The following is a 21,125-nucleotide window of genomic DNA, read 5'->3' as shown; positions in this document are numbered from 1 at the left end:
TGCGGAGATTTCCCTTCACTTCCTGTCCCATAGTTAAATAGGAAGTGAGAGGAAATCCCTACAAATTAAGGGAATTCCTTGGGGCTCCCCCAGGTCACCAGAGCTAGTGTCCCCATTGGAAGATTTCCCCTCTATTACTTTTCTGGGCACAACCCAAAATTTAAGATTTTATTTTACTTTCACCTTCAATGATAATGGTGAACAGGACAATTAGAGAGGGTGAATCTCCTTAACGGGGGCACAGACAGCAATAAAAACTGACAGGTGTTCTAATCCCTCTCCACTCTATCCAAAACTAAAAAAAAAAGTTTTGTCTTTAGTGGATGTACACCCTCTCCTATACCCAGTGAAGTGAACAGCCTCAGTTGACACAGTGTTAGGTACCTGGTAGTAGAGCCTGACTTGTAGGAGGAGACCTCTCATACAACGCTGGCAGGAGCCACTGGAGTGGGAACAGTGGTCTCGTGAGCACAGTGGGGTAGGAGTGCCTGGTGAGGTAGAAGTCTCTGATGCTGGTGCAAAGTAGAGATCCTTCCAGGGATGGCTGGGCTGCAGGAGAAGGCGATCAGTAGAGGACAGCAGGCCGAAGCGCAGGAAGATACAGGTGCAGTGGTCACTGGAGCTGGAGCTGAAGGTGCAGCAGCACACGGAGCTAACGGCAGGCACAGGCAGGGTCAGACAGTCCAGGTCGGCAGGTAATCAAGGCAGGTGGTAACGGCAGGCAAAAGGCAGAGTCGGTAAGCAGGCAGAGGTCGGCAACGGGTACTGGCAGAGATAGCAGCAGGGTCAGGCAAGCCGGGTCGGATTGGAGAAAGAGGGATGGTCAGACAAGCCGGGTCAGTATAGCAGACAGATCAATCAGATGCAGGTAACAATTCACAGGAGCTGAAGACGAAACAGCAGTGCGCCAGTGCAGCTGGAAGACCTTTATGCGTTCAGTGGCGCCAGACAACCTTAACGTGCACGCGCACGCACCTGCCGCACACCCGTCGCGCTCCTGCGCGTGCCCAAGGGACGTGCTGATGTGCAGCGATAGCTGGGCATTGCTGCATAGTTTGGACAGGGGCGCGCAGGCGCATATGTCCCGGTCTGGTGCTGACAGATCCCTGACATTGCCCCCCCCAAAGGGCAGCCTCCGGATGCCCAAACACCTTCTTTTCCCAGGATGGGCAGAGAAATAAGTGCAAACTAATCGCCTGGCATGAATGTTGCTGTCAGGCTCCCAGGAATTATTCTCTGGACCGTAACCCTTCCACTTGATCAGAAACTGATTTTGTCCTTGTCTTCTTCTGCAGTCAAGGATAGCCTCAACCTCAAACTCCTCACTTCCATCCACTAGGATGGGTTCAGGAGGTCTGGTTCCTCTATCAGGGAAAGGGTCAGGTATGGCAGGCTTCAGTAGTGACACATGGAATACCGGGTGAATCCTGAGAGAATCAGGCAGAGTTAGTTCGTATGACACTTCATTAATTTTTCTCTTTACCAGAAAAGGTCCCATAAATTTAGGTGCCAGCTTCTTAGAAGGACAAGCTAATTTAATATTACTGGTGGAAAGTCATACCTGATCGCCAAGCTGCAAATTCAGTTCCCCTCTTCTTCTCTGATCGAAGGCTCTTTTGCTGTCCGCCTGGGCCTTAGACACCGCCTCCTGCAACATCCGATTGTTGTGGCTGAGGAATTCCACTGTATTCTGCACTGCCGGAACTGGAGACTCTGGAAGAAAGTCAGGTAGAAAGGTTAAATGAAAGCTGTAATTGGCGAAAAAGGGGGATTGTCCAGTAGCTGAATGGCTGGCATTATTGTATGCGAATTCTGCTAAGGGCAGCAGGGACACCCAATCATCCTGTGTGAAGGATGTAAAACATCTGATATATTGTTCAAGAGTCTGATTGGTCCTTTCTGTCTGTCCATTGGTTTGAGGGTGATAGGCCGAGGACAAGGCCAACTCAGTCTTTAGGATCTCACACAGGGCTCTCCAAAAACGTGAGGTGAACTGTACCCCTCTATCTAATACTATATTTGCAGGGACTCCATGTAGTCTGCTAATTTCCTTGATAAATATGCTGGCGGTTTCAACGGCAGATGGAGTTCCCCTTAAAGGTAGGAAATGGGCCATTTTAGATTTTAGGTCTACAACCACAAAAATGGCTGAACACCCCTCAGAACATGGAAGCTCTACTATAAAATCCATGGAAATTATTTTTCAGGGTCTATCAGGTACAGGCAGAGGTTTTAACAGTCCCCAAGCTCGATTTCTTGACGTCTTGTTCTGGATACAAACAGGGCAGGAACTGACGTATTTTTTACAAAAGTCTTTCAAGTGGGGCCACCAGAATGTGCGTTGCACAAGTTCCAGGGTCTTGCGGACCCCAAAGTGACCTGCCAGCGGATGATCATGAAGTAATGTCAAAACTTTAACTCGAACATCCTCAGGAATGAAAATTTGGCTCCCCTTCCAAAACAAGCCATCCCTGATCGTCACAGTGATCTCTGGAGGTTTTGATGAATCTGAGGATGCTTCCTTAATCTGAGAGAGAAGATCTGTCTGCAGGAGTAGGAAGTTGTTTGCGGGCTGGATGGTATCAGGAATGGATAAGTCCTTCGGGTTGTCGTGCATATGTGACAATGCATCTGGTTTAATATTCTTTGACCCTGGCCGGTAGGTTATATGAAAACAAAAACGTGAGAAGAACAAGGCCCAGCGGGCTTGCCAAGGCTTCAAACGTCTAGCAGATCTTAAATACTCTAAGTTCTTGTGGTCAGTGTATATTAATACCGGATGAATAGCGCCCTCTAACAGATACCTCCATTCCTCCAAAGCAGCTTTGATAGCGAGTAGCTCCCGGTCACCAACGTCATAATTCTTCTCCGCGGGAGAAAGTTTGCGGGAGAAGAACTACACAGGATGCATTAGACCTTTACTGCCTTGACGTTGTGAGAGGATTGCTCCCACAGCTATTTCAGAAGCGTCAACCTCCAAAATAAATGGTAACGATGGTTCAGGATGGCTGAGGATCGGAGTAGAGGCAAACAGTCTCTTGAGATTCTCAAAAGCATCTTGGGCCGACTGATTCCAGGAGAAACGGGCATTCTGCTTAGTCAATTGCGTGATAGGTGCAATTATGGCCGAGAATCCCTTGATGAACTTCCTATAAAAGTTTACAAAGCCGATAAAACGCTGAATAGTTACATAGTTACATAGTTACATAGTAGGTGAGGTTGAAAAAAGACACAAGTCCATCAAGTCCAACCTATGTGTGTGATTATGTGTCAGTATTACATTACATATCCCTGTATGTTGCGGTCATTCAGGTGATTATCTAATAGTTTCTTGAAGCTATCAATGCTCCCCGCTGAGTCCACCGCCTGTGGAAGGGAATTCCACATCCTTGCCGCTCTTACAGTAAAGAACCCTCTACGTAGTTTAAGGTTAAACCTCTTTTCTTCTAATTGTAATGAGTGGCCACGAGTCTTATTAAACTCTCTTCTGCGAAAAAGTTTTATCCCTATTGTGGGGTCATCAGTACAGTATTTGTATATTGAAATCATATCCCCTCTCAAGCGTCTCTTCTTCAGAGAGAAGAAGTTCAGTGCTCGCAACCTTTCCTCATAACTAAGATCCTCCAGACCCTTTATTAGCTTTGTTGCCCTTCTTTGTACTCGCTCCATTTCCAGTACGTCCCTCCTGAGGACTGGTGCCCAGAACTGGACAGCATACTCCAAGTGCGGCCGGACCAGAGTCTTGTAGAGCGGGAGAATTATCGGAATTCGAATACCCTTCTTGTCTAAGGGTACTGGCCAGTCCAGAACAGCAGACACCTTTTGGGGATCCATTTTGATGCCAGTTGGAGAGATTATTAACCCCAGAAATTGGATGCTCTGTTGCTCGAACTCGCATTTCTCTGCCTTTGCATATAGTATATGCAAGCGAAGACGACCCAAGACCCTGCGGACGTGTTCTTGATGCCGTTTAAGTGATCTAGAGAAAATGAAGATGTCGTCCAGGTAGGCAATCACAAAAACATCTAAAAAGTCTCTAAATACATCGTTAAATAGATGTTGGAAGGTCGCAGGGGCGTTGCAGAGCCCGAAAGGCATGACCAGGTATTCATAATGCCCGAATCGGGTCCGAAAAGCTGTCTTCCATTCGTGCCCGGCTCGAATGCGGATCAGGTTGTAAGCCCCTCTTAAATCAAGTTTGGTGAATATGACAGCAGATCTTAACTTTTGGAATAGTTCGGGTATCAAGGGTAAGGGATACCGATTCTTCACCGTAATTTTATTCAGTTCCCGGTAATCTATACACAGGCAGAGAGTCTTGTGTTTTTTAGTGACAAAAAATATTCCGCCACCTGCTGGGGAGGTTGAGGGGCGGATGAACCCCTTGGCCAAGTTTTCATCAACATATGTTTTTAGTGCCTCTTGCTCTTTCTCTGATAAGGGGAAGATACGCCCAAATGGAATTTCGGACCCAGGAAGCAATTCAATCGGGCAGTCGTAGGGACGATGAGGCGGAAGGGAGTCTGCCCCCTTCTTGCTGAAGACATCGATGAACTCATGGTACTGTTTGAGTATGGACTGGAGTAAATTCTGATTGGTGTTGAGACATAGCAGGGTAGCTGAGGAATTGGGGTTTTCCATCAAACAGTGTTCTTGGCAGTAAGAAGATGAAAACTTTACTTCTCCAGTGACCCAGTTGATGTGCGGGTTGTGGGCTTGGAGCCAGGGAATACCCAGGATAATTGGAAACAATGGGGAGGAGATGGCATCAAGGGTCAGCAGCTCCTTATGCTGGGAGGACACAGTAGCAAGCTAAGGAAGAGTCTCTTGAATTACTTGTCCGGATCTAATGCGGGAGCCATCGGCCAAGAAAACAGAGAGTCCATGAGTCTGTCTGTAAGGGAATATCATGTTGGCTGGCAAAGGTCGAGTCGACAAAACAGCTGCATGCTCCGGAGTCAATGATAGCGTTGACTGGAATTATCTTTCCCCGGAGCTGTAATGAGAGAGGAAGGGCAAGGTGGGTAGAGTTGGCAGATAAAGCAGAGAGACTGGTAGACACAGAAGATGAGCACTTACTTATCTTGATCGGACAGTTATGGACATAGTGTCCTGTTCCACCACAATAGAGGCACAGGTTCAGTTGACGACGACGTGCTCGTTCTTCAGGAGATAAGGCAGGACGCATCAGTCCTAGCTGCATAGGTTTGTAAGCATCAGGCATCGAGTTGACTGGGTTCACATTGGGTGGAGGTAGGTAGCGAGCTGCAGGAACCGGAGCCCTTGCAGTCATCCATACCGGGCGGGTTTGCTGAGCAGAACGTTCAGATTGCCGTTCCCGGAGGCGACGGTCGATCAGGATTGCCAAGGAGATTAAGGTTTCGAGAGAATCTGGTATGCTAACTCGAGCAAGTTCATCTTTCAGCCCTTCAGAAAGGCCCATGCGGAACTGGTGATGTAGGGCCGCATCGTTCCATTGAGTGTCAGCACTCCAGTGCCTAAAGTCAGTGACATAGTCCTCGGCCGGTCTGCAGCCTTGCTGGAGCACGAACAGAGCTGACTCAATTGTGGCAGTCCGCTGAGGGTCCTCATAAAGCTGAGCCATGGCTTCAAAAAAGGACTGTAGGGAGTGGGTTAGGACCGAGTCCCCCTCAAGTAGTTGATGGGCCCAGGTCTGAGGTTCTCCTTGTAGAAGGGAGATCACAAATCTCACCTTGGTAACCTCCAGGGAGAAGGTTTGGGGCTGCAAGGCAAAATAAAGCTGGCAGGCATTACGAAAGGCCCGAAACTTGGTTTGGTCTCTGGAGAATCTTTCTGGGATGGGGACCCTTGGCTCAGGTGGGAGCATCACAACCGAAGGCGAGGAAACAGGCTGTACTGGAGCTGTGGCTGAAGAGGAGGCCATGGAACTGGGGCCAGCAAGATTCTGAACTTGTCCTTCTAGTCTGGTATAATTATCCTGTAGGGATTGCACAGCTTGGGTAAGGGCTGCAAGATGCGTGCAGATCTACTTCATCGGGGAGGTCTCTCCTGCAGGCTCAGTCATGGCTGTTTCGTACTGTTAGGTGCCTGGTAGTAGAGCCTGATTTGTAGGAGGAGACCTCTCATACAACGCTAGTTCAGGAGCCACTGGAGTGGGAACAGTGGTCTCGTGAGCACAGTGGGGTAGGAGTGCCTGGTGAGGTAGAAATCTCTGATGCTGGTGCAGAGTAGAGATCCTTCCAGGGATGGCTGGGTTGCAGGTGAAGGCGATCAGCGGAGGACAGCAGGCTGAAGCGCTGGAAGATACAGGTGCAGTGGTCACTGGAGCTGGAGCTGAAGGTGCAGCAGCACACGGAGCTAACGGCAAGCACAGGCAGGGTCAGACAGTCCGGGTCGGCAGGTAGTCAAGGCAGGTGGTAACAGCAGACAAAAGGCAGAGTCAGTAAACAGGCAGAGGTCGGCAACGGGTACTGGCAGAGATAGCAGCAGGGTCAGGCAAGCCGGGTCGGATTGGAGAAAGAGGGATGGTCAGACAAGCCGGGTCAGTATAGCAGACAGATCAATCAGATGCAGGTAACAATTCACAGGAGCTGAAGACGAAACAGCAGCACGCCAGTGCAGCTGGAAGACCTTTATGTGTTCAGTGGCGCCAAACAACGTTAACGCGCACGCGCGCACACCCGTCGCGCACCCGCGCATGCCTGAGGGACGCGCTGACGCACAGTGATAGCTGGGCATTGCTGCATAGTTTGGACAGGGGCACGCAGGCACATGCGCGCACGCATATGTCCCGGTCTGGTACTGACAGATCCCTAACACACAGAGATGAAACAAAGCTCCCTACATAAGTTTTACATGTACAGTATCTCATTGGCAGCACTCATACGTCTATTTCCCAAAGACAACCTCTGGATATGACGTTGAGCACGTGCACTCAACTTCTTTGGTCGACCATGGTGAGGCCCGTTCTGAGTGGAACCTGTCCTGTTAAACCGATGTATGGACTTGGCCACCATGCTGCAGCTCAGTTTCAGGGTCTTGGCAATCTTCTTATAGCCTAGGCCATCTTTACGTAGAGCAACAATTCTTTTTTTTTCAGATCCTCAGAGTTTTTTTGCCATGAGGTGCCATGTTGAACTTCCAGTGACCAGTATGAGAGAGTGAGAGCAATAACACCAAATTTAACACACCTGCTCCCCATTCACACCTGAAACCTTGTAACACTAACAAGTCACATGACACCGGGGCTAATTTGGCCCAATTTGGGGTGTACTCACTTTTGTTGCCAGCGGTTTAGACATTAATGGCTGTGTTGAGTTATTTTGAGGGGACAGCAAATTTACACTTGTTATTTACACTGTTATACAAGCTGTACACTCACTACTTTACATTGTAGCAAAGTGTAATTTCCTTAGTGTTGCACGTGAAAATATTTACAAAAATGTGAGGGGTGTACTCACTTTTGTGAGATACTGTATATCTGTTGTCTTCAGCTTGCTATATTCTTTAGGAAGTGCACATGGTGTTAGAAATGTTCTCTTTCTGTTCAGCAGTGGGAGTGAAGTCTTGGCATACACTGCGGGACAGCTGATTGGAGGAAAGGCACACGCCCTTCCTCCATAATGGCAGAGGAAGGAAGGAATGTGCTGTGAATAGACCGGCTCTCTGCTAATCTATTTATAGCACCCGCCCCGACACAAATTTCAGGCTGCTTTTATCTCCTGTGTCGGAGAACTTGTAAGAAGTTATCATGCTGATAACAGAAGAACTGAGCAGCAGAAAGACACGGGACTTAGAACTTTGGGAGAAATAAGAAAACACTACAGATATATGTGCCCAGGTCAAATTTCATGGATTGGGTTTACATTAGGACTGAAACAATCGATTAATCGGCCAGTAACATAATGGGGTTAAAAAAACAAAAATGAGCCCTTTATAGTACAAAAAGAGCAAATAATCGCTACTGTAAATATTACTTTCACAGTTCTACAGTAAAAAAATGAACCCCTTACAGTAGTGATTATTTGCTTTTTTTTGTACTATAAAGAGCTAATTTTTTTTTTCAACCCCATTATGTCACTAAACGTCTTAGACCTTTTTCACTCCTATGTGTTTTTTGGTGCTTTTTGAAGAAACGCACTACAGTTCATTCACATGGTTTCCTATGGGACGCGTTCACATCTATGCTTTTTTCAGCCGCTGCGTATTTGGAAAGGGTCAGGGACTTTCTCTTTAACGCAAAATGGTGCTTTTTTGGTTCAATATACTTCAAAGGAGAAGCTGCATAAAAGCATGTAATGCGTTTTTGCAGCAATTTGTGTTTTTTAATCTGCCCAAAAACAAACTGGCCAAAAAAAAATGCAAAACGCAGTAAAATCACGTGCGCAAAAATCAAAACGCACAGCAAAAAACACTGCAGAAACAGACCAAAAGCAAACTGCATAGGTGTGTACTGAGCCTTATGCTGGCCACACGGATCAATATTCAGACGAAAAATCTTTGTGCATTCACTAAATGAAAGAATGTTGTTTGAAGTTTTCACTTGTTTTTAATATTCTGTTTTTAAAATGAATGTAATTTCTGAACGAAAACCACATACACTGTCTGAAAATTCCTTTGACCAAGAAGTTTTCTATTATTTCCAAATTTTCCCATCACTGTGGTTGAAAATGAACGTCGATTTGACCCCACTAACGATTAGAAAATCGATCAAACGTTCTTAAAATTACATTTGTTTTGAAGGAAGTCATTGTTTGTCTTTTAAATTAAAAACAAATTGATTTCTGAGTCTGATGATATTTACCAGATTCATCCTCTAATAGTATATACAGTATATCTCTCATCTAATAGTATATACAATATATCTCTCCTCTAATAGTGTATACAGTATATCTCTTCTAATAGTATATACAGTATGTCTCCTCTAATAGTATATACAGTATCTCCTCTAATAGTATATACAGTATATCTCACCTCTAACAGTATATACAGTATGTCTCTTCTAATAGTATATACGATATATCTCTCCTCTAATAGTATATACAGAATGTCTCCTCTAATAGTATATACAGTATATCTCCTCTAATAGTATATACAGTATATCTCTTCTAATAGTATATACAGTATATCTATTCTAATAGTATATACAGTATGTCTCCTCTAATAGTATATACAGTATGTCTCCTCTAATAGTATATACAGTATATCTCTCCTCTAATAGTATATACAGTATATCTCTTCTAATAGTATATACAGTATATCTATTCTAATAGTATATACAGTATATCTCTTCTAATAGTATATACAGTATATCTATTCTAATAGTATATACAGTATGTCTCCTCTAATAGTATATACAGTATATCTCTCCTCTAATAGTATATACAGTATATCTCTTCTAATAGTATATACAGTATATCTATTCTAATAGTATATACAGTATATCTATTCTAATAGTATATACAGTATGTCTCCTCTAATAGTATATACAGTATGTCTCCTCTAATAGTATATACAGCATGTCTCCTCTAATAGTATATACAGTATCTCCTCTAATAGTATATACAGTATGTCTCCTCTAATAGTATATACAGTATATCTCCTCTAATAGTATATACAGTACATCTCTCCTCTAATAGTATATACAGTATATCTCTCCTCTAATAGTATATACAGTATATCTCTCCTCTAATAGTATATACAGTATATCTCTCCTCTAATAGTATATACAGTATATCTCTCCTCTAATAGTATATACAGTATATCTCTCCTCTAATAGTATATACAGTATGTCTCCTCTAATAGTATATACAGTATATGTCTCCTCTAATAGTATATACAGTATATCTCTTCTGTCTGTTATTCTCAGAGTGGATTAGAGATTTTACTCCCGAACCATATAGTTGGTTATTTATATTTACCACTGCATAGAGATATTTAAGAATAAATTGCCGTTTTTTAAACTTTACATATTAACCAAATTATACACCACACTTTTTTTTAAGGTTATTAACTGATTAATTGAAACAATAATCGGCCAACGAATCGATTATGAAAATAATCGTTAGTTGCAGCCCTAGTGTACATTCACTTTAAGATTTGTTTTACCCTTAGGCATGAAGGTGGTTAAACAGAATAAGCACTTATTTTTAATGTTTTCCATAGCTTTACCTGCAAAAGGGTGTAGCCTGAAGTGATCTAGCAGGACTTCATTTTCTGACTAAAGTTCCACTTTAACAAATTGAAGCCAAACTCCAGCTCACATTTTATAAGCAGTTACAGCAGTTTTTTCTTTTGAGATAAAGTTTTTATATAAATAAATAAAAGCTGAACATTTTAGGCACTCGTGTCAGTTTTAAATTGTTTGCCTCAGCCCTCTAACTGCTACAACAGCAGGACAGCTTGTTCTATTAAAAAAACAGCTTACTGGCTAGCTAGATCATCAAGTGAAAATAAAGGGAAAAAAAAACAATGCAGCCCCCCACATCTAAAACCGCGTACACACGAGCGGAATGTCCGACAGAAAAAATCCAACGGAAGCTTTTCATCGTCTATCGCGATCGTGTGTATGCCTCATCGGACTTTTTTTTTTTTCGAAAATTCTGACGGACCTAGAAATAGAACATGTTCTAAAAATTTCCGACAGAACCAATTCCTATCGGGAAAACTGCTCGTCTGTATGCTGTTCCGACGGATCAAAAACGACGCATGCTCTGAAGCAAGTACGAGACGGAAGCTATTGGCTACTGGCTATTGCACTTCCTTTTTCTAGTCCCGTCGTACGTGTTGTACGTCACCGCGTTCTGGAGTGACCGTGACCGTGTGTATGCAAGACCACTTGAGCAGGATTCCGTCAGAGATCCGTTAGAGAAACCTTCGGAGTTTATTCCGTCGGGAAAACCAGTCGTGTGTACGCGGCATAGGATTTGGTAAGCTATAGTAAATGCTTGCTTTTGAGATGAAGGTCTATACCTCGGTACGGACCTGAGCTGGAGGAAGAATCTGCAGGAGCCAAACACTTGTTGCAATGCTTTGCAGGCTCAAATGCATAATAATAATAATAACAATAAAAATTAAAAATAATAATAACTGCACATTTTTGTTTTTTTATTTTTTGCAATCTGGGTATTCTTATTATATTTTTGCAAAAGATGGAATTCTCCTATAAATCTCACATTTATTTATTTTTTAATGGTAGGCACAATCCGTTAGTAGTGATTGGAGCCGATTTAAAGAATTGATTTACTATGAAGTTATGAGTATAGAATTGATTGGGCAGATCTCTTCGTGTAGTAATGCTGGGTGTAGTAATGTGTCCTGCCTCCATGTGTGGGTGGATCACATACTCCTCATGTATTCTCTGCCACTCCTCAGCCTCATGCCATTGCTGACAGCAGGGAGGATTGTAGCAGATCGTACAAGGAGACACTCTCAGGTGCAACTTACTAACTTTCTCTTCTCTTCCCAAAACTTGGTGGAACAAATCGCACAATTATTTTTTTCTATTTAATTTCTGGTACTGCGCTCAGATCTGTTCATTAGAACAAAAATAGAAAGTTCTGTTAATAGATTAAAACGAGCTGCAAGGTGCCAACACAACTTCAAGTTCACCGGCAGTGACAGCGTGGGAGAGGGAGGTGAGTGCACACATTATTCGGCTGATGCAATCTCATGTGTCTCTTAACTAAGGTGGCAGCCATGATACCGGAGACCAGATCGGGGGGGGGGGGCAAGGCTCCCTGGCTGGGGTGCAACTACAAGTCTCAGCACGCCTAGATATAAAACCTCACCTAGGCTACATAGCTGGGACTCCTACGTCTTCTGTGGCCACTGATTAGAGAACAATGTGTGTTGTGGGCTACGCAAAAATGGCTCCTGTGCTGGGGACAGAAATTCATTCATTTTTTTTCTGTGCTGAATGCAGGCTGCACATGTGTTCTGATCGCCTGTGAGCATCGATCTGGCGGGACGGTCATTGATAAATCCTGTTCTGTGTGTATCGGGTATGTAATGTGATGATAGATGATGATGGGTGGGGGTCAGGGTGCTCTATGGGACCATGTTGGGGTTTGATTGACAGATGGGCGCCTGTCTCTGTATGGGGGATGTGTAGAATGGACCATGTGTTGTCACCTCACTGCTTGCTGACATTTGGAGGGTTCTGTGTATATTTAAGACAATGATTGTTGCTGTGGAGACCTGTGTAGCTTGGATCATGTGGCACTGACGTGGCAGGGAAGGGAGCAGATCTGACAGCACATGGATCGGATGACAGGAGGGAGGGAGGGGGGTACAGATCAATAACTGCACTGTCCTCTTATACAAGAATGGTGGGATGCATCCTAAAAAAAAAAAAAAAAAAAAAAAATCATTGTGGGAGGAATGTATTAAAACTGGAGCAGTTGTGCATGACATCCAATCAGCTTCTAGCTTCAGCTTCTTTAGTGAAGCTTTAAAAATGAAAGCTAGAAGCTGATTGGTTGCCATACTCAGCTGCTCCAGTCTGCAGAAATTCTTTTCAATACATTTTAGACTTCATTCACACAGCGGAAAAAAAAAAAAAGACGCACATACAGGTGTTTTTGAATTCTGGATCTGACCACAGATGTATTCAGTGGAGCCATTCACACGTGTGTGTAAAGATGCTCGGCGTTTAGATCCGTAACACAGAATCCAAAAATCTACGTCTAAACATGCCCTTTGTGAGCTTATGCGTATAAATGTATGTAAGCACGTAAATTAAAGCGGTTGTATAGTAAAAATTTTAACTGTAGGTTAAAAAAAATATCTCCTAAACGTACTCTCCTGTACGGTTTAGGAGATATTCCCCTTGCAATGAGCCGCTGACTGCAGCGGCGCATGCGTACAGGGGATTCTTGGCTGAAAGCCCGGCAGATGCCGGACCTTGCCGGAAAGAAGTCTCCAGCGCGCATGTGCGGGACTGACGACATTGCGGCTCCAGCCACTCACAGCGCTGGAGCCGCGATACCCGGAAGACACGCCGAGGCAACATGTCAGCTACCTCGGCGTGGACCAGGTAAGATACCGATGCCTCGTTCTAAGGTAAGTATACTAGCATACTAGCTCGTTATGCCTTTTACCTTACAGGTGTATATAAAAAAAAAAAAAAAAGTGTCAGCGGGTTTACTATCGCTTTAAGTTTAAACAATCATTGTGTTCACATACATGTTTTTATGCATTTAAAAAAAATCTATACGCAGGTATTATACTGATCATTGCGCAGGAACTTTTCTCCTAGAAAACGCATACATAATAACATCAGTAATATTTTTATGGTCGTGTAAATGAAGCCTTATATTGCATTCTGACGTGTTTCACTTTTCTTCCTGATGAACACAATCTCATTTTAGGCTAGGTTCAAAGTTCTGCGTGTGGCTGCGGGAATCGCAGCTATACCCGCAGTGAAAATGCACGGCTCTGCAAAGAACACGCAGGGCTGCCATTTATTCTAAACTGTGTGTGCAGGAAACACAGGTAAATTGCATGGTCTTTTTTTGAAAAGGTGCATGCACCCTCTTTTTTTTTTTTTTTTCTGCACAAATGCAGGCTCGCCAGCCCATTCATTTGAATGGGCTGGCGTGCCTGCAAAAATGCCCTTACTCGTTTAATTAAAAAACAAAAGGGCTTGTTTAATAAAAAAAAAATAAAAATTAAATTTAGCATTTGGATGCATATAGTTTTGTACCCTTCTAAACGCAGTATTAAAGTAATCGATGAACCCATATTCTCAGCTATATGCAAAAAAGGCACGCTGCGCACAAAAAAAGGAGGACGCTGCATCAGGGGGCTGCACAGGTCTGCAGATTTTATATGCGTATAGACATGTTTAAGGCCTCATTCACACGGGCATGTGTATATTTTCTAAGTGCAGCTTGTTACTGGCAGAGCTAGCAGAAGATCCTGCATAAAATACACGTCTGTAAGCGTGTCGGGACCCCATGGGGCAAAGGACCACGCTATACCGTAGATGGACACCGGCGGCAAAAGCGCCCTGAGGTTGATTTAGTTTGCATAGGTAGCGCTATACAAGTCACTCATTCATTCATTCGTGTTTAGACGCTTACAATACTTCTTCCATTCAAATTATTGGCTACTCATTTACGCATGTAAATTCTGCAGATCTGTGTGGTCCTGGACACAGAAGTGTCCTACTTTATGTCTGCGCAGCTTAACGCAGCGCACATTTTTGCATGTACACACAGCTGTGTGTATGGGCTCATCCATTACTAGAGTGCTGTGTTTAGCTACATACAAAACCTGTATGCTTCTAAACACAGTGTTGTTTTTTTTTTTTTTTTTTTCTGCTCATGTGAATGCGCTCTAAAGGCTCATTATTTAGGCAGAAAAAATGCTGCGTTTAGAGCGGCGTGGCCGGATGGAGATCTGAGCGGACGTGCCTGTGGAGAGCTCCTGGCATCCTGGAGGACATCTTTAGCTTTTCTTTCCCAACAGACCTGCCCTGCTTTCTCCACAGACCCCGGGGTCCCCCAGACTTTCAGGGCGGCCGTCCCGTGTTCCGGCCACCTCAGCGACAGACCGCGGCTCCGGCCTTAGCACGGGGAGCAGCGGCCATCTTGCTTCACTACCGCTGCCTCCGGTCCTTCCTGCCTATCCTGCGCCCGGCTCTCTCCCAGCATGGACACCAGAGCTATCCAGCTTGCCAACCACGGCCTGCAGTCTTCCCTGTGCTGCTCCTGCATGCCAGCCTGAGGGACATCACAGACCTGGACAGTAAGTGGCGACCATCTTGCTACACCCCAGCAGCCTTCCCATCTCCTCTGTGCGCGATCTAGGTCCCATCTAACCACCGGTGCATCCTGGCCTGGTGGATTGTGGCCCCCAGTGGGGATAGAAGCAGGTATTCACCCCCATCTGTGGTGTGGATTGCGGCCCTGGCCCCCAGGGCCATGTGTGGCGGCCATCTTGCTCCACCCTGCTGCAGTATCTACATATGCTCCTGGTCTCCTTAACCCCTCTGCACCTGAGTCACTCCCTGCACTGCCATCAGAGCTGCCCAGCAGGTTCGGTGCCACCTGTAGTCCTCCTCAAAAGAACTCAGCTGACAGCTTGCTGCCTCACCATAGTTTTGCAGCACGTCTCCATCTCATTCTATAGTGAAGGAGACTAGTAGGGAATGCGGTCCTAGCTCCAGAGTCGCATGTAGCGACCATCATGTCCCCTTATCAATCACTGTACAACATACCTGCGGCCCAGTCATCAGGTTCCCCCTCTACTTCAGAGGAGGACAAGTTCTCTTATTTCATGGAAACTATGCTCCTCACTTTGGATGAGGAAACCGTTACCGAACTTGAAACACCTATTACAGCAGATGAAGTTGCGAGATACCTTGTGGGTACACCAACTGGCAAGAGCCCAGGGCCGGACGGCTTTCCTCCTAAGTTTTATAAACTATTTGCTCCCCTTATTCCCTTACTCACTAAAGTGTTCAACTCTGTATCAGAGGGCTCAGTGTTCCCTCCACAAACAGTTGATGCTCATATATTCCTTATCCCAAAACCGGAGAAGGACCCGACTTTATGCGCAAACTATAGGCCAATAATCCTGATCAGGGGTTGATTTGAAGATCTTCGCTAAAGTGTTGGCCAACAGAATATAACCGTAGTTACCCAGTTTGATCCACTTAGATTAAGTGAGATTTGTAAGTGGTCATGAAGCAAGGCATAACACCCTGAAAACCCTTCTTTTATCCGACTATGCCCGAACCCACGATTTTCCTTTTATGCCTCTTAATGGTCGATGCAGAGAAAGCATTCGACCGAGTGGATTGGCAATTCCTTCAGCTTTCTTTACAACAAATGGGATTGGAAGCCCAAATGACCTCAAGGGTAATGTCTCACTACTACTCTCCATCTGCTAGGATTAGACTGAACGGCTCTCTGTCGCTGGCATTCTCTATCTATAATGGGACATGACAAGGGTGCCCTCTGTCCCCCCCCCCCCTATATGTTCTCACCTTGGAACATTTAGCTATTGCTCTGCGAAAGAATCCCTCTGTGCATGAAATAATGGTCAGGCCTACTCATATTAAACTTGCTCTATTCGCAGATGACCTGCTCCTATTTGACACACTAACACCCGTCCCTGCCCTCAGTGTTGCAGGAGTTCCAGAGATTTGGGGAAGTTAGTCATTTTAAGGTGTACTACAGTAAGTCCGAAATTCTCAATATCTCTCTGCCAAAGTCGGACCTACACAGACTCTCGACTCCCTTTTCCTTTAAAACGGGGTCCACCTCCATCCGATACCTTGGTATTCAAATACCGGAGGATGCATCCCAGCTCTTTTCCAAGAATTTTACCCCCTTACTCCTTGTAGCTATGTCTACGTACGCGTCCAAACGGCTCTCCTGGCTTGGTAGGGTGAACACCTTGAAAATGGATGTTCCTCCCCTGGTTTTTGTACTTATTCCAGACAGTTCCTGTATACATACCTAACTCCTATTTCCGGAAATTGTGTCAGCTATTTTGTAAATTCATTTGGATTACGGCCCTTCCTAGAATTCGATACGGAACGTTATCTCTTCCGAAAGCTAGTGGAGGAGCTGGAGCCCCAGATGCTTCGTTGTACCATAAGGCAGCGATACTTACTCGCATACTTGAGTGGTTTCATAACTATACAACTAAGCTCTGGGTTCACTTGGAAAGCCATATGAACCCCATTGAACTCCTCAGCTTTTCCATGGACCATACCCGCAAACCGTAGGGTTTTGTGCCCCCTCTGTGACCTTACTCGTCAGTCGATCCAAATCTGAGATTGCTTGATCTCTAGCGGGAACATATAAAATTCTTCGGGCCTATGACTCCCCTGTTTGGGACTCCCGCCTTCCCACTGGCTATGCATGTGACTAGCTTTGGACCTTGGCGAAAAGCAGACCATAGGAGGCTTTCCCAGGTTCTCCGAGCAGACCCCACTCTAAAGCCAGATACTGAATCTCTTTCTCGATACCCTATGCAGTGGCTCCAGAAACAACAATTAACTTCCTATATCTGAACCTTCCCACCCGTATCAGATATTCCTGAGCCAACAGGATTCTAGGATATGCTCCTCCAAGCCAATCCTCCAACACACGTGGTATTTCAGCTTTATTCCCTCTTGCTGAATGCTTCTTACCTGGATCTCCCACCCTACACGAGGGCTTGGGAGAAAGATTTACGACACTCCATCTCCCCCATTGACTGTCAAAAAATGCTTTATTCTGACACACAAATTCTCTCTGGCCAGTAAAACTCAAGAAAAGGGGTTCAAACTGGCAACGAGATGGTATAGATGCCCTTCGACTATACGTCATTTCAACTCGACAACACTGGATACCTGTTGTCAGTGTCTTAAGCTCCAGGGGTACCATGCTCCACGTTTGGTGGGACTGCCCTTCCATACAGAAATTCTGGCAACAGATCTTCCTATTATACTGCAAACTGATGGCGACCTCTCTTTCTCCTACACCTGAGCTCTCTTATCCATGCTCCCGAGCACATTCAAGTCCAATAAAAAAGATGTATTGCGTCACTTTTTGGCCACGGACAGAATAGTGATTCCACGTTATTGTAAATCGAAGACTGTACCTTCCCTGGGGGAGTGGGTTACTGAAGTGGACCGCATCAGAGACCTTGAACGTTTGTTGGCCGAGGAATCTAATAAAGAAGACCAGTTCTCTCTCACTTGGACTTCATGGTCCATGTCCTGCTACTCATCGGACTTAATCTCCTGGGCAGAAGGCCATGTAGGCAGCATCACCTCATTACCATGTTGGAGTGATTCCTGTTCCTAATATTTCTGCTTCCCCTACTTTCTCTTAACTCTTTCTCCTCTTTGTATAATGTACTCCTCAGAATTCATTAAACACTTACTCCTGATGCAAAATATGATCCTCACAGATAAGGCCTCATGCACACGAGACGCTGTTAACCACTTCCTGCCCGGCCCATAGCAGATGACGGCTGGGCGGTGGTTCAGTTATCCTGACTGGGCGTCATATGACGTCCAGCAGGATAACATGCCGCCGTGGGGGCGTGCATCGCGGCGATCGTTGGATCGGTGTGTCAGTCTGACACACCGCTACACCGATCTTGGTAAAGAGCCTCCGGCGGAGGCTCTTTACCACGTGATCCGCCGTGTCCAATCACGGCTGATCACGATGTCAATAGGACAGACGCGAGTAGAGGAGAGCCGATTGGTGGCTCTCCTGGCAGGGGGGGTCTGCGCTGATTGTTTATCAGCACAGCCCCCCCTCAGAACACCACACTGGACCACCAGGGATCGCCACTAGGACCACCAGGGAAGGGGCAACATGTGGATGGCCAGGTATGTACCCCATGGCCATCCACATGTGCCCAGTGTGCCCAGTCAGTGCCCAATCTGTGCCAATCAGTGCCCACAAATGGGCACTGATTGGCACCATTATGTTGCAGTGATGCCCAGCAATGCCACCCTTAGGGGGATCAGTGCAAACAATCAGTGCCACCCATCAGTGTCCATCGGTGCCACCTGTCAGTGCCCATCTGTGCCAACTATCAGTACCACCCATAACTACCCATCAATGCCGCCTATGAGTGCCCATCAGTGCCACCTTATCAGTGCCACCTCATCGGTGCCCATCAGTGATGCCGTATCAGTGCCCGTCATTGAAGAACAAAACGTACTTAGTTACAAAAATTTTTAACAGAAAGAATAACTTGTTTTTTTTCAAAATTTTCGGTCTTTTTTTATTTGTTGCGCAAAAAATTAAAACTGCAGAGGTGATCAAATACCACCAAAAGAAAGCTCTATTTGTGGGAACAAAATGATAAAAAATTGGTTAGGGTACAGTGTTGCATGACCACGAAATTGTCATTCAAATTGCGACAGCGCTGAAAGCTGAAAATTGGCCTGGGCGGGAAGGTGTCTAAGTGCCCTGTATTGAAGTGGTTAAACTCGCGTTCAGAGGCAGTTGGACACTTTTTTCAACTGCCCCTGAACCCATTCAATGTTATCCTATGTGTCCATGTACACAGTCTCGTTTTTAGGCAGTTGCATTTAACCTCGTTTTTCCAGAAGCAAAAAAATGGGTTCAGACACAAAAGTTTTCCACGTTTCAGACACCAAACGCGGCTAAACGCCGGTACCGGCGTTTAGCTGCGTTTGCATTTATAAGTGTTTTTAAAGAAACATTTTACAACCCGATTTTGAACCCTCTATATATCGGGGCCACTTGGTGCTAGGAACCCCAAATTTGGTGTGCTAACACAGTTGGGCTAAAACTATAACATATCCATTGGGGTTCCTAGCACTAAGTGGCCCCGAGATATGGGGCCCCAAAGTCAGGTCGCAAAATGTCATTCTTTGTTCTGCAGACGCTTCTAGACGCAAACGCGGTAAATCGCGGCTAAACGCGGCATGCAAACGCGGCAAAACGGGCTTTTCTAAACGCCGGTTTCAGCTTTTAAAAACATGTGTTCAGCAGAGTTTGCACCGGCGTCTCGTGTGCATAAGGCCTTAATCCTCTACAGCATAACAAGTTTTTAGAGTAAGTTTGATTGTAGTAATGCATGATGTTTACGCAAAATCTTCTCCTTTGAATTGGGAGGGCCCTTGAGTTCTCATGTTCTGCCTCAACATGTTTTAATTAATGTTTTTTGACACACATAACGAACCTGATACAATGCTACAGTTTTGTAACTTCCCTATACATATGTTTTATTGTCATTACTTGCTACTGTTAATGATGATATCTATGCAGAATGCCTTTCCCATTTTGTTCCCTTCAATAAAATAAGATTGAACTAAAAATGCTGCGTTTAGATGCGCACGATTTATAATTTCTTATACATCTTAACGGTGCACTATAGTAATCAATTAGCCTTTTTTACACATTTGCGTGTGCATGCATAAATGTACACATTCATTGAAATGAAGAAAGAACTGTACATGTCTAAACAAGAGTACCTGAGTCACGTAAATTACGAAGATCTTCTGCTAGCTCTGCCAGCAAGAACCTGCGTTCTGTGTAGAAAATATGCCTATGCCTGTGTGAATGAGCCCTAAGATCAGCCGTCAACTATATAAAGCAAGAGCTTGACTGATTTAATACCGATCCAATCGGTTGTGTAGGTTTCTCCTCGTTTTATGTAGTTTTGGTGGCGTTTGTACAATCAGATTGTATAGTGTATGACTGGATTTAGCTAGGCTGATGTCAGACGGGCGACACTGCCACGAGCAATCTTGCTTTTGACAATTTGTTAAAACTGAACAGGGTGAATAATGCAACGGTCGGCCAAAAATCATAGCAGCTCGATGGAACATTTTTAACCGAATAGTGACAGCATCCAATCAGATGTGGCCACTGTTCAGGTATTCTGACAGCCACATTAGTCTAAATACAATGGGCAGAGTGGGAAATTCATCCTTTCACGCTATGATTTGTGGAATGTGTTTGATTTTTGTGTTCAGATCACAGGCTGAATGAAAACAAAGTAACAGTGTATGAACAGCTTTAACCACTTCAGCCCCGGACCATTTGGCTGCCGTATGACCAGGCCACTTTTTGCGATTCGGCACTGCGTCGTTTTAACTGACAATTGCGCAGTCATGCGACGTGGCTCCCAAACAAAATTGACATCCTTTTTTTTTCCCCACAAATAGAGCTTTCTTTTGGTGGTATTTGATCACCTCTGTGGTTTTTATTTTTTGCGTTATAAACAAAAATAGAGCAAAAATTTTGAGAAAAAAAAAACAATATTTTTTTACTTTTTGCTGTAATAAATATCCCCAAAAAATATATAAAAAGAACAGTTTTTTCCCCAAGGGTAAGGCCGATATGTATTCTTCTACATATTTTTGGTAAAAAAAATAGCAATAAGCGTTTATTGATTGATTTGCGCAAAAGTTATAGCGTCTACAAAATAGGGGATAGTTTTATGCCATTTTTATTAATAATCTTTTTTTTCTTTACTAGTAACGGCGGCGATCAGCGATTTTTTTACTGCGACATTATGGCAGACACATCGGACAATTTTCACACATTTTTGGGACCATTGGCATTAATACAGTGATCAATGCTATAAAATTACATTGATTACTGTAAAAATATCACTGGCAGTTAAAGGGTTAACCACTAGGGGGCGGGGAA

General features: G+C 44.6%; 1 protein-coding gene across 4 annotated transcripts in view; it reads left to right on the top strand.

The window, feature by feature from the left end:
* LOC141110709 (sodium-dependent neutral amino acid transporter B(0)AT2-like) overlaps positions 1-21,125 on the top strand; it is a 179,715-nt gene that overhangs the window by 47,751 nt on the left and 110,839 nt on the right. The window contains exon 1 of one of the 4 annotated variants that reach the window (XM_073602234.1): positions 11,333-11,416. The exons of 1 other annotated variant lie outside the window; for it this stretch is intronic. The gene's annotated coding sequence lies outside the window, so the exon portion shown is untranslated. 2 more of the 4 variants (XM_073602236.1, XM_073602235.1) reach the window with 2 other exon arrangements.

Source organism: Aquarana catesbeiana, linkage group LG10 (genome assembly GCF_042186555.1).
Source record: "Aquarana catesbeiana isolate 2022-GZ linkage group LG10, ASM4218655v1, whole genome shotgun sequence".
NCBI classification, from domain to species: Eukaryota; Metazoa; Chordata; class Amphibia; order Anura; family Ranidae; genus Aquarana; species Aquarana catesbeiana.
This window is presented reverse-complemented; position numbering and strand designations above follow the sequence as displayed.